General features: G+C 37.0%; 1 pseudogene; it reads right to left on the bottom strand.

Annotated features, from left to right (window-relative positions):
- Positions 1–2609: 2609 nt before the first annotated feature.
- Positions 2610–6174, bottom strand: LOC110942234 (annotated as a pseudogene).
- Between the last annotated feature and the right edge of the window lie 6695 nt (positions 6175–12869).

Raw genomic sequence — 12869 nt, 5'->3', positions numbered from 1 at the left:
GATAATTATCGGATCGTTTTAAATAGTGAAAATCTGAGAACTACTTGTTGTACGCGATTTAAACGCGCACCACGTACGTGCGCGTTGTTTAAACCCTTTACGACAAAATATAGGTTTTTTTTTTGGCAGTGTAAATGATTATTTTAATATGTATAATAATTTACTACCAAGTTATCTGTCGAAACGGAATTCGGTAGCGAGAACGGGTCAAAAGGATGCAGTTTGCATGGGATACTGGGCTTGAAGCGCACTTCAAACCCACTTATAAATATCTCACTCCCTCTCTCTCCTCATTTTCTCTCCCGTGTTGCTTTTGACACCCCAAGTATATATCACCAAGTCTATTAGTATAATTATTACCTAGTAACAACAACATAATTAGACCATGCGTAGTGGTTTGAGCAATAATGCCCCCACCTTTAGTCGTTTTCTGCCATGTGGCAGTCCAGTCAGCATGAGGGCATTACTGGGCGTTATTGCAAAAGTGGCGTAGTGGGAATAATGCCCAATAACGCCCATTCCAATCATTAAACAATTATTTTATTTTTTAAAATTTAAAACTTAAAATACTTCATTAATTTAAAAAAAAATTACACTACTAGAAATAAAAAAATAAAATCCGACTAAACTTAAAAATAAACGGAAATAAAAAAAATAGAAATAAAAAAAAACAAATAAAACCACAGGGGCCTAATTTGCCATTTTTAAACTTAAAATAAAATCACAGGGGCCTAGTTTGCCACTTTTAAACTTAAAAACCATATGGGTCCCACTCTTCTTCTTCTTCTGACCTTCTTCTTCTTCGTTCCCATTGGTCCATAATTTGCCCCTTCCAGCGTTATTCAAAAAACGCCAATGGCCCTTTTTTCGCGAATACCTCCCAATAACGCCCAAGGGGGCGGAGGCCGGGCGTTTTCCGGCGTGTTTGGCGAAATTTGAAAAAAAAAACGCCCCATTACGGACGGTCTTACTACTTAACTATTAACCAATATTTAATTATTATTTTTTCAAAAGACCACCATAATCTATTTTAAAGTATTCCAGATTACTTTTTCTAGAAGACCATCCTAGTATATATACATAACATTAACACAAACAAAATGATATTTTTATATAAATACCGTTGGTAACGTAAAAACTAACAACTATCCTCAATGCGTATAAAAGCATTATCGCTATTACATATACTTTACCTAACATGGGTTGGGTGTTACAATTATGATCTGTGTTAGAGCTCAGGCTCTTTCTTGTTGATTTTTTTTAAAACAAAACCTATGAGGTAATGGGTAAACACCGAATTAATATATTTGTGTTTCCACTGTAGAAAAGAAGTTTTAAATCTCATTTTTATATTTACCAAACTCCAAATGACTAGTTTATGTTTTCCTTTATGGGACAAGTTTATTAATATGGTTTACTCAGTAACTTCGAAGATGAAATTTTTTTAAAGGGGTAGTATTTTAACAACCCATGTATTTTAAATAGAGATTTACGGTAAAAATATATATTTTTGAAATAATAATAATAATAATAATAATAATAATAAAAATAATAATAATAGATAAATATAGTTATAATTTGGTAGTTTGAATCTTTTGGAGAGATACGAAGAAGATTTTTTTTACGGAAATAAAACATGTCAATTTTAAATCTTTTGGAGTGACAAATATGAAGGAGATTTTTTTTACTGAAGTAAAACATGCCAATTTTATTTGATATTTTAGAAAAGAGATTTACATATTGAAATCTGAATTTGAATATATAAGTATATTACTTTTGTAGATAAGTTAACTTTATTTATTATTTATTAAATTTTAATTGATATTCACTTTCTTTTGAAAAGAAAATAATAGGAAAGAGAATTTCAACAAGGAAAGAGAACGAACAAATTTTATTGGGCCTCATAATCAAACTACATTTAATTAAGCTAGATATGGGTGTTGTAAGAAATAGATTAGGGTGTGGGGAGAAAAACGGCTTACAACGGCTGACATGGCGAAGTTGTCGCCGCCGGCGGTTTCTGGCAAATGAACCACCTATCCCCACTAATTTTGACGTCCCGGTTCATGTGGTGGTGTTAGTTTTTGCTTAAATGGAGTGGTGGTGGAAATACATATTTTCCGACAAAAATTCCCGCGACAAAGATTCATGCTCTGGCTAAATTCCAACGAATTACGGTCGTTCATTTTTAACAAATAATGTACTTATGGACTCCTAACACCTGTAGAGTCCATACAAAACACTTTGACACGGTTTCGGAGAATAGTCACGGTGGTGATGGTCAACGATGGTGGCCTCATGGTGTTAGAAGCGGATTTGATGATTCATTGTAGTTGAATCAATTGGTCAAAGTACAGTCAAACTTGGGTCAACGCATAGATTGAGGCGAGTGTACGCGCCAGATGAGTCTTTTAGGAAGGTTTAACCACGCACCTTTAATACTTAGTTATTTAATTATGTCGTTATATTACTATATATAAATGTTTAACCCTGGTGTGAGACGAATAAAACAATCGAATTTGTGATTATAAAATACTAGGTTATCACCCGGGATTGCTTCCCGGACTAGAGAAAGTTATTTTATAGGTACTTTATGGTTAACATCTTAATTAAAAAACATAAAATAATTTATACAAATAGATATGTTATAAAGATGCGCAATGTCACATGGAGAAGAGCTTATAATCCTTAATCACTCGTAAATATTAAACGCTAAACATAAAGGATGGTACGACACTGTTACTTTAATTCGCCACTTTCACAGCTTCAAACCATGGTTCTTTGGGAGGAACTTCTGTTCAGTATATACCGACATGTAGTCACCAAACACGAACTTTCGGTAACCAAAATGGTTAACGTCTTTGTTCTCTTTTTGGATCAGTTGGCTTGCTGGTTCTATGGTGGCATTATAGGATGGGTTATAGAATGAAGCAATTGATCTCCTAGTCCCATTGGGCACAGCCTGTACACGGTGCCAAACACTTTTGTATTTACTCAACACTTCTATTTTGATCACCAGTGTTGATGCATATCGCATTTGGAATTGGTTGAACATCAGTCCACTTACCGTCTTTAAGAATCTCAAGACCTCCATCCTCGTCGTCTTGGAAAAGAAGGATGACACCACCAGCATCCGTATGAGCCCGAAGACCGGTCACTCTCTCCGGATGAGGGCATGGTGGATAGTGGCTCACCTTTGTTCCAAAGAATGCATTTTCTTCATCACCATCATTGAACATCTTTTTAATGTGTCCCTTTGCTATCCCCAAGTTTTCATCCATTACTTCCATCAGTTTCTCAGCCAGTTTCTTTAGTTCGGCTCGGTATTCAGTCATTGCTTCCCTATAGTTTATTTAACTCACAAGTTAGAATAAAACTTTTTGATATTCAAAAACCTTTTTTCCTTGTATAAACAGGCCTTTGGGCCAACTGAAAGGACAGGTGCCCCAATTATCCCACCAACCAACAGGTCAAACATATTATTTGAGTACCTATTGGTTATCACCAACTAAGACAGAAATTTTAATAACAGAAATTACTGATTTTGGGGTTTATAAGTTAAAGATAGAAACAACTTCAACAAAAATAACCGTTAAAATGTAGAAATAAATAAAAAACATAGCAACATGATTAACTTCAATATCTCGTAGTTGCATACTGTGACAAAACAATATCAGATCCATCATGTAATTCTAACATTCACATTAATTACCACAAAATAGTTAATTTTCTACTACCACAAAGTTTAAGGGATGACCACACGTGCAACCCAAAACCGACCCGAATTCAAAGCCACCTGAACCTGAATTAAAAAACACACGAAAAACATGAAAACCGAACAACCCAAACCCGAACCCGACCAACCCGAACTATAAACGGGTTGGTTATCGGGTCACTTTATCCCAACCAAAATCCCGAACAATCTGATGCAAAAGACCCAAAAACCAAGAAAAAATCCTGAAGAATACCCGACGTAACCAACAAAAACCACAAAAGTTTCTAACCACAAAATTTCAGCAGCATCAGCACATCAGTTTGAGACTTGAATTAACAAAAAAATGCCAACTATACATCCTAAAAAACTGTTCAAATTACGAGAACTGTTACTTGGAATTTGGTGAAAGGAACTACGTACCTTCTCTATTGCGATTAGTGAAACTGCAATTATCACCATCTTGAATCCCATGGGATCCCAAAAAAGCAGGCCATCCCACGACTGCATTCCTATCAATACCGGCTCAAAACTTAGATCTCACATGCAAAACCCATTCATGCCCTTAAATATTCATGACCCCCAAAATAGATTCAGTAGCAAAAAAGATATGATAAATGAAAATACATCAAAATTATAGTGTAAACAGATTGGATAATGTTTGTCTAACTACAAATAATACATTACCTACAAACAATAAGTATTAGTGAGAAAATAATAGTTCCAGATTTAGTAAAATTATCAAACAAACAAACTATCCAATGACCAATGGCTTTAGAAACAGAATCACATTTGCAACTTTATAATATAAATTGTACATCATCAACAACTAAAGCCAGTCAACCCTTGGCATCACCAAAACCACTAAAAAGCAAATTAAAAGCAAAACAACGTAACTATCTATGTACTATTCATTAAATTGATTACTCTAATGGTTGTCAATTTGTCAACAACAAACAAAATGATCAAAAATATTCAAAACAAACAAAGTGATTGCACAATATCCAGATCTCCTTATCCATACGCGAGCCTAAAATCAACACAAACAAACACACAATATAGAAAAAAAAGATGAATAAATCGGACAACAATAAGAAATAGATACGGACCTAGACGGATTGCTCAATTGCGATAGACTTAAAAGAACGCCCAAACTTTCCATAATCACCACCACCACTATTTTGCCAGCCCCCTTATCATTCCTTAACAACCCCAAACAATACGATTCATAAAGATGTTGGTTGCCACTTTTTCTTTCTCCGGTAAACTCTTTCTCTCCTTGGTTTATGGACCATCACAAGCCAACGCTGGCAAACACAACATATCATCTTGACATCCTTGATTGAACACCACGATTTACTTACGCACCCCCGATTCATACAAATAGAATCAACCCGAAACATATTATAAGTTAGTAAAACAACTATGATCGTAGTATGATTGTATGAGTAGCGACTCACACAACAAAACTAAACCGTACCTTTTAAACACAGATTCAGCAAAAGCTCTCGTGATAGTTAGATAGCTTATACGAACATTCGTCGAGAACCTATCAATTGGAGAAAAATCAACTAATTACCATAAAAAACATTAAAAATTGTTAGACTAAATATACATATAGGAGGGCCTTCTTTTCTAAACCAATGTTAAAGATTAACTATTGACTTAATATAAACTCCTAATGCACATGGTGATGTCATACATTGTCTGATGAAAGAACTGGCAAGAAGATGAACAAATCAAGCAGGTTCACATAGGTCAGGTACAATTGAGCTAAAAAAACCTGTCCATTTTTTTGTTTTTTAGTTATTGTGTAATGTTATAATCACAAAAACAAAATTGTTACAATAATAATATAATATTCTAACGATTATAGACAAAGAAATGCCCTAAAATTGTACTAAAAAAGCCCTAGATTCCCAATTTTAATAAACTTCACAAACTAAAATCAACAATTGCATAAAATCCGTATAGCAAAAACAATCAAGTAAAATAACAACACAACAACAATGTTACTGATTCATACCTTTCTACCAAATCAACTTTTTTCATAAAATTACTGAACAAAACACCATAAAAGGAAAATCATACCTAGGATTTTGAATCGATGCTGTGGCGATGAACCGCCATGGATCCCGTATGCTTTCTCCGACAACCCGAATCTTCCATCACCATTAGACTTTTTGAGGGCATTAATGTAACAGGTAAACATTCTTACCTTGAACAACATCTGGATCCGAAATGGACTTGAGATTTTCAGAGATGATATAAACAAATATGGATTCTCAAATAAACTTTTAAAGAAATCAAGATTAATGATAGAACATTGATACCTGCAGTTTGTATGGTGTGGTTCAAGTAGCGGTGAAGTAGCGGTGAAGGATCCATTAGGGTTTTGGTAGATGACGGTAGAAAAATGAAAGAATAGAGACACGAATGTGGGAATTTAGGTTTTAAATGGCTTTTATAATAGATCTGAATACATGGGTCGGTTACTAAAACAATCAGGCTCCGCGTGCAATTTCTAGACCCGATGAGTTTCCCGCCAAAACCCATTGTGAGAAGCTCAAAGAACCTGACACATCAGCCCAAATCTTCATGTTTATTATATATAATAGATTGTGACGTTTATTTTAAAGTTTGAAAAAATGGATAATATGTTATATTGATAATACACGGGACATACGAAGTGTTGGACCAACTTTGGACACGTGTCATTCATTGAAGGTATCCTCAAATCTATATTTATCTTATATTAACTAAATAAATAATAAATTAATATTAAATCTTATCACACTTTAATAAAATATTATTCTTAAATCTAAATTGTTAGTTTAGTATATTTTTAAAACAAATACCTCTCTTATCTACTTATCTTATATTAAATATATAAATAATAAATTAATATTAAATGTTATCCTAATTTATTAAAAATATTTTTTTTATTATTTGGTATACAAAATTACATTTATTGAACTCGTGTATAACACGGGGTTCTTAAGGATTTATTTTTTTTATTATTTGGTAGATTTTTCAACCCGACTATACACGAGTTTTTTAAAGATACGACGTGTTTAGTATTTAATATACAAAATTACATTTATTTAGGATATAATTTTTTTTATTTGGTAGATTTTTCAACACAACTATACACGGGTTTTTTAAAGATACGACGTTTTTAGTATTTAACATACAAAATTACATTTATTTAATCTATGTAATACATATAGTTTTTAAAGATATAACTCTTTTTTAGATCTATTCAACACGTGTAATATACGGGATTTTTAAGGATGTAATTTTTTGTTATTTGGTAGATTTATTCAACCCGATTATACACGAGTTTTTTAAAGATACGATGTTTTTAGTATTTAGTATACAAAATTCCTTTTATTTAATCTGTGTAATACATATGGTTTTTAAAGATATAACTTTTTTGTTATTTGATATATAAAATTACATTTATTTAACCCGTACAATATACAGAGTTCATAAAGATATTACTTTTTATTATTTAATATATAAAATTATATTTATTCAACCCGTGTAATACACGGGGTTCTAACCTAGTATATATATATAGAGGGAGGTTATCATACAAAACCCCTAATCCTACATTGCGTACGTCACAGTCCTGACCGTCTAATCAATTTGTGCGTCATTAAAATGGAATGATTAGCGGTGGCAAAATGGTAATTGTTCTAAGAAAAGGTTAAAATTGTAATTTAACCCTTTCAAATACCCGGCTACATGTGACAACCCTCAAAATTACAGGTATCCGTACGATTAATTAATTTTAATTACGTGCTTAATGACTGTGCTTAATTACAACTGATGACGTAAACTACTTTCTGATTTCTGTAACATACATACATATGCATCGCATTTCATACTGTCACTCCATTCATTACATACAAACTTTAGTGACAAACTTGATGCACAAAGCACAGTTAGCACAGTTAGCGGATAACTCAGAAATATACTGACAGTGCCAGTACATAGACAGACAGTGTTTTGAGACCCAGTATGGCCATGGTCAAGGTACTACACTAGTATGGTGTGTAGGGAAGTGAGGACCATAAGACTATGTCACTAGGTGATAGTTTGAGTGCCGAAAAGTGCCTAAAACTCATTTTAAGTGCAGAATTCTTCATTTTCAGCAAAAATTCAGCTTTTAACATACTAGTGTTGTGCAGAAAATTGACTAAATGGTCCTGAATGCTTTCCTAAATGTTGGGAATTAATTGTGTTACAAAAAGATACATAAAAGACACTATACGGTACAACTTAACACTTTAACGGAACGGTACCTAACCGAAGAACCGGACATTACCCGGGACACCAAATGTTTGTCAGAAACATTGTTTTATTATTTTTAGACTAATTATGGTCTCCGAATACCCCAACACACTATAAAATATGTCATACACATAATACACTAGATGTTACACTTAACCTCCAATTATTTACCTACTTATTACCAAATTTTACAATTAACCCCTCCCCCTAGCCTATTTTCGGTCAACATCACCAATATATTCTCTAGATTTGTTTTTAAATCTTGCTTGATTGAGTTGCCAAGAGATAAAGAAATGATTACAAGAATGGCCAATTGGATTGAAAGGAATCATTACATACTTCACACTCCCCAACTTCACTCCACCTCCCTCACACTCTCTCTCCCTCTCTCGGCCTACACATAACTGCTACCACCATCTTCTTTGCCAAGCTTATTCAAGTGCTAGGAGGTAATCATGCATCATGTGGTATATCGCATATATTGCTATATCGCAATATGTTCACATATTATCGCATATTTTATCACTATCACATCACATCACACTTCACTTGCTGACAACCACGAAGATGTCAAGTGAGGACCAATTCTACCCTTCTTGATAGACGAGATGTGTCGCAGTGCAACTCATTACTAACAACACACATCGCATCACATATTAACGTTCACGGTGACATAGAGTGAGGACCTATTCTACCCTCCCCAATGACCGTGAAGCGTCGCAAGGTAATCGCATACTCGAAACAAAACCCGGTTATTGTATCGCAACTTTGAATAATTAAATATATAATATGAATACGTAAATACGACCCCTTGGGGTTAAATATATATATATATATATATATATATATATATATATATAATAACTAAATATAGGAAACGCGTACCCAAGACTACTAAGACGCTCGAAACGATGAAACTCTCTGCACCGAAGACCCAACCGGAATGGCTATCCGAACGGATAGGCCATCCGAACGGATAGGCTATTCGAGCGGATTGCCATCCGAGCGGATTGCCATCCGAACGGATGGGCCATCCGAACGGATGGGCCATCCGACCCAACACACCAAGTCACCTCCACCTTTCTCCCTTGCCTATAAATAGCCTGTCACTTCACTTGAACAGTGATGTGACAGCTCCCACTCGACCAGCACGCACTTGGACCCTTTTTCTCTTGATTTCACGCGATTCCGGTAAGATCTCAAACAAAAACTTGTACTTCTATGATCCACACTCAATTCTACATCATTCTGTTTTTTTAAAACTCAACTTTCAACCGTGAAATCTATTGATTTGAGGTGTTCAAGGATGATGTCACCAAGAGTTCGTATGAACTTCAAAGTGTGACCTCATTTTACCACAAACAACTCAGATCTGAGTGATTTCCACATGTTTTTATAACAATCCCACCTAGAATTCACATATCTAATCAAGTATTGTGTGAATTCGGGTTGAACATAGGAAAAACCGTCAAGAATGACCAGATCTGATGGAACGGGGTGGTTCCGGCCGTTAGAACGGGTCGGAATTGATGGAAATTCGTTTGTTTAGCACGATGTCACACCATTCCGATAAAACCACTCGTTTTCTTTCCAAAAACCGTAAAGTATGGTTGACCAGGACCTTGGAACGAGCTGTCCATCAGTTTCGATGCCTTCCGACCGGATGAGGTCATCCGACTTGATAAAGGTCATCCGGCCGGGTAGAGGTCATCCGACCGGATAAAGGCCATCCGACCGGATAAAGGTCATCCGACCGGATAAAGGTCATCCGACCGGATCAAGGTCATCTGATCAGGATAAACTCATCTGACCGGATAAGGTCATTCGACCGGATAAGGTCATCCAACCGGATCAGGTTTAGCACAATGGGCCGATTACCCGACTCTTCACGATTAGCGTACTATGCATCGCTTACCCTACCATTTCCTGTCTAGGCTGACTCACGCGCGCTCTCAACCGATCCAATCAAGTTGTGTTCTCGCAAAATACGCATTGTGAGTATACTCGAACCCCTTTTATCGCATTTTGGGTGTAACATACGTTCCTATTAAATCAACTTTATCAAATCGAACCAGTCAATCAAACTGTTATCACTTGCGAATAACTGTTATGCATATTTATACGTGATGCTAGTTACATATGTGTTAGGACTTATACTCGCGAGGTCCCGCCTTAACTAGTATAGTACTATAGCACCCGATGGGGTCTAGTTAGGATGAATAGCAATCGCAATCGCAGCTCGAGTGACTTTGCTGGTAGTATCTGTCTTATGTACATATATGTTAAGGTATCTCGTTTATGTATTTGGTAATTCGCAACACTTTTAACTATTTTACGCTTCACTATCAAAACTTGTATACTCGCCAATACTTTTGTATTGACGTTGTTTTTAACGTATGTTGCAGGATAGATCGCTATCTACATCAAATCAAGCTAGGAAGTCTAGGTACTCACCTAAAATCTAGGTTGTCGGATTTGTATTGTTCGAGAGGACAAGAAATCTGTAATAACTTATGTGATTGTATTATTTGTTAGTATGGGATAACGAATGTAATAAATATTATCGCAATATATTTGTTGTGGATTCTCTTGAGCAATCTGATTCGCCTAGTGCCACACCCCGATGATTCCGCCATCGGTTGGGGTGTGACAGATTGGTATCAGAGCCATAACTATAGGGAATTAGGCAAGACTCGACCTAGTCCTGGTCGACGTCTTAGAAATTGACCTAGTCTATAGTCTAAGTACCAACAGGCCAACTCGTACGAACCCAGTAGGGTTTGTATTGAGCCTACTTGATACTCTCGATCGAAGTTGCTAAAAACTACCACTTTGTGTAAACACCGCGTACTACAGCTTCACACGAAGAAGCCTTCCCTAAGGCTGAAATACCACTTAGCCTTTCCTAAGGCTGACACAATACACATGTTTTCGAAAATACTCGCATATCACAACCGAGTGATCCAGTCGAGACCAGGTGTGAAAACCAAGAACTCTTGATAGGATTGCTCACTCAACGCATTTTTCTAGCACGAGAACCTTGCATCGAGCTAGGGGTGACATCCACATCTCGACGAAAGTCTCCATTTCGAAATTCTATTGGAACTCCCGGATTTATTCGATGAGCACAACCACAATTGGGAACGAAGCTGTTAAGTCAGGGGTGAAACCCGTACCTTAATAAATCGTTCCACTCTCTAAAATGGTTTTCGAAAAGCTCTCACCAAGGACTCGACCGTAACGATGACTCGAGCCACGCGATGACTAGGAAGACAAATGCCATGAGCTGCATCCCAGTGGAAGCATAACTCTTCTAGGTCAACACGCGTGCACGAACTTGTTGGGTATAGTTGGGTTACCTTGGGTAGTCAGCGCCTAAACACCCGAGGCACTCGGATTATTTTACTAAGCCTACGACTCGCCGGTTTTACGCTTTGATGAACTTAGCTACGCTTTATGTGTTTATTTATCAATTTTCGCTCCTTGTTTTACAAAACGCACAACTCGCATAGCCATCGCAATCTAAAACGAAGACCGAATGTTCGCAACAAAACAAATGCCTAATTACTCACTTACGCTCTCGCTCTCTCCCTCTCATCGCGTCCTCGCGTAATCTACATCGATATGTGTGTATAAGTGTAAACTACAACTATCTATATTTAAATACAAACAAATCAGTGTGTGAAAACCTAGGAATTTCGTGTCTCCTATGTGACTCCTATGTGAAATATAATATATTATACACGTTACGAGTTTTGATCGCGCTCAATCGCATCGCAAACTCAAAATCATTATGGTCGAATCTCATTCCAAATCTCTCTCTGTCTAGATGCCTTCCAACGACTCTACCTCGAGACGAACAGCTAGGAGGAGAGCCAAACGAAGCGCTGATAAGAGGATTGCCTCGCTTGTGACCAAGGAAGTGGTCAAGCTCATTCCTCATATTGTCGCTCAAGTGCACACTCTCAGCAACTCTCGAGCCTCGGAAGACTCTAAGACGGAAGCGCCGCAATCTGCTTTTCTCTACAAACATTTCAAAGCATGTGACCCGATGTAATTCACAGGTGAAGGAGGTGTGACCCAACTACTCCAGTGGTTCGATTCTATCGATGTTACCCTTCGTCAAAGTGGGTGTCCCGATAGTTTCCGTACTACTTGCGCTACCTGAGTATTTCAATCGCGAGCACTCGACTGGTGGACCGCCGAACGCAACAAATATGGAATCTCCACAGCTTACGCTCTCTCTTGGGATGAGCTGAAAGAGCTCATGAAGAAAGAGTACTGCCCTCCCCACGAAATCCAGGAGCTAGAAAATGAATTTTGGGAAATCAAGCAAGATGGGAGTGACAATGCTGGCTACACCGCAAGGTTCAAACAGCTTAGCGTAATCTTCCCAAGTCAAGTCAACACTTCAGAAAAAGCCATCCCGAAGTACATTCGCGGCTTGCCTGAGTGTGTGGGTGATTTTGTCGAAGCTGCAAGACCTGCTACCATCGAAGAAACCTACCGTTTGGCTGCAGAGATCAACGACAAACGAGTCTTGGACGGATTCTTCTCCAAGAATCCTGTCAAACAAGCTCATCAAGCAATCATCATCAATTCTTCTGACGATTCTTCCGGCAAATCTACCTATGCTTCTTCTGAAGACTCCTCCGAGGATGTCTCCAGCGAAACATCAGACGAATCCGCCAACGACACCGTATCATCTCAGGAAGTCCAGCCCAGCCGTAAACGAAAGACCATGAGTGCAGACTCTTCAATAACCGGACTGTCGCAACCAGAACCTCTCCGAGCAGCACCAGTTCAATTGAAACGCGCCTACAATGGAACTCATCCCCTGTGTTTCACGTGCACGTAT

The sequence above is a fragment of the Helianthus annuus genome, chromosome 5 (genome assembly GCF_002127325.2).
Source record: "Helianthus annuus cultivar XRQ/B chromosome 5, HanXRQr2.0-SUNRISE, whole genome shotgun sequence".
NCBI lineage: Eukaryota > Viridiplantae > Streptophyta > Magnoliopsida > Asterales > Asteraceae > Helianthus > Helianthus annuus.
This window is presented reverse-complemented; position numbering and strand designations above follow the sequence as displayed.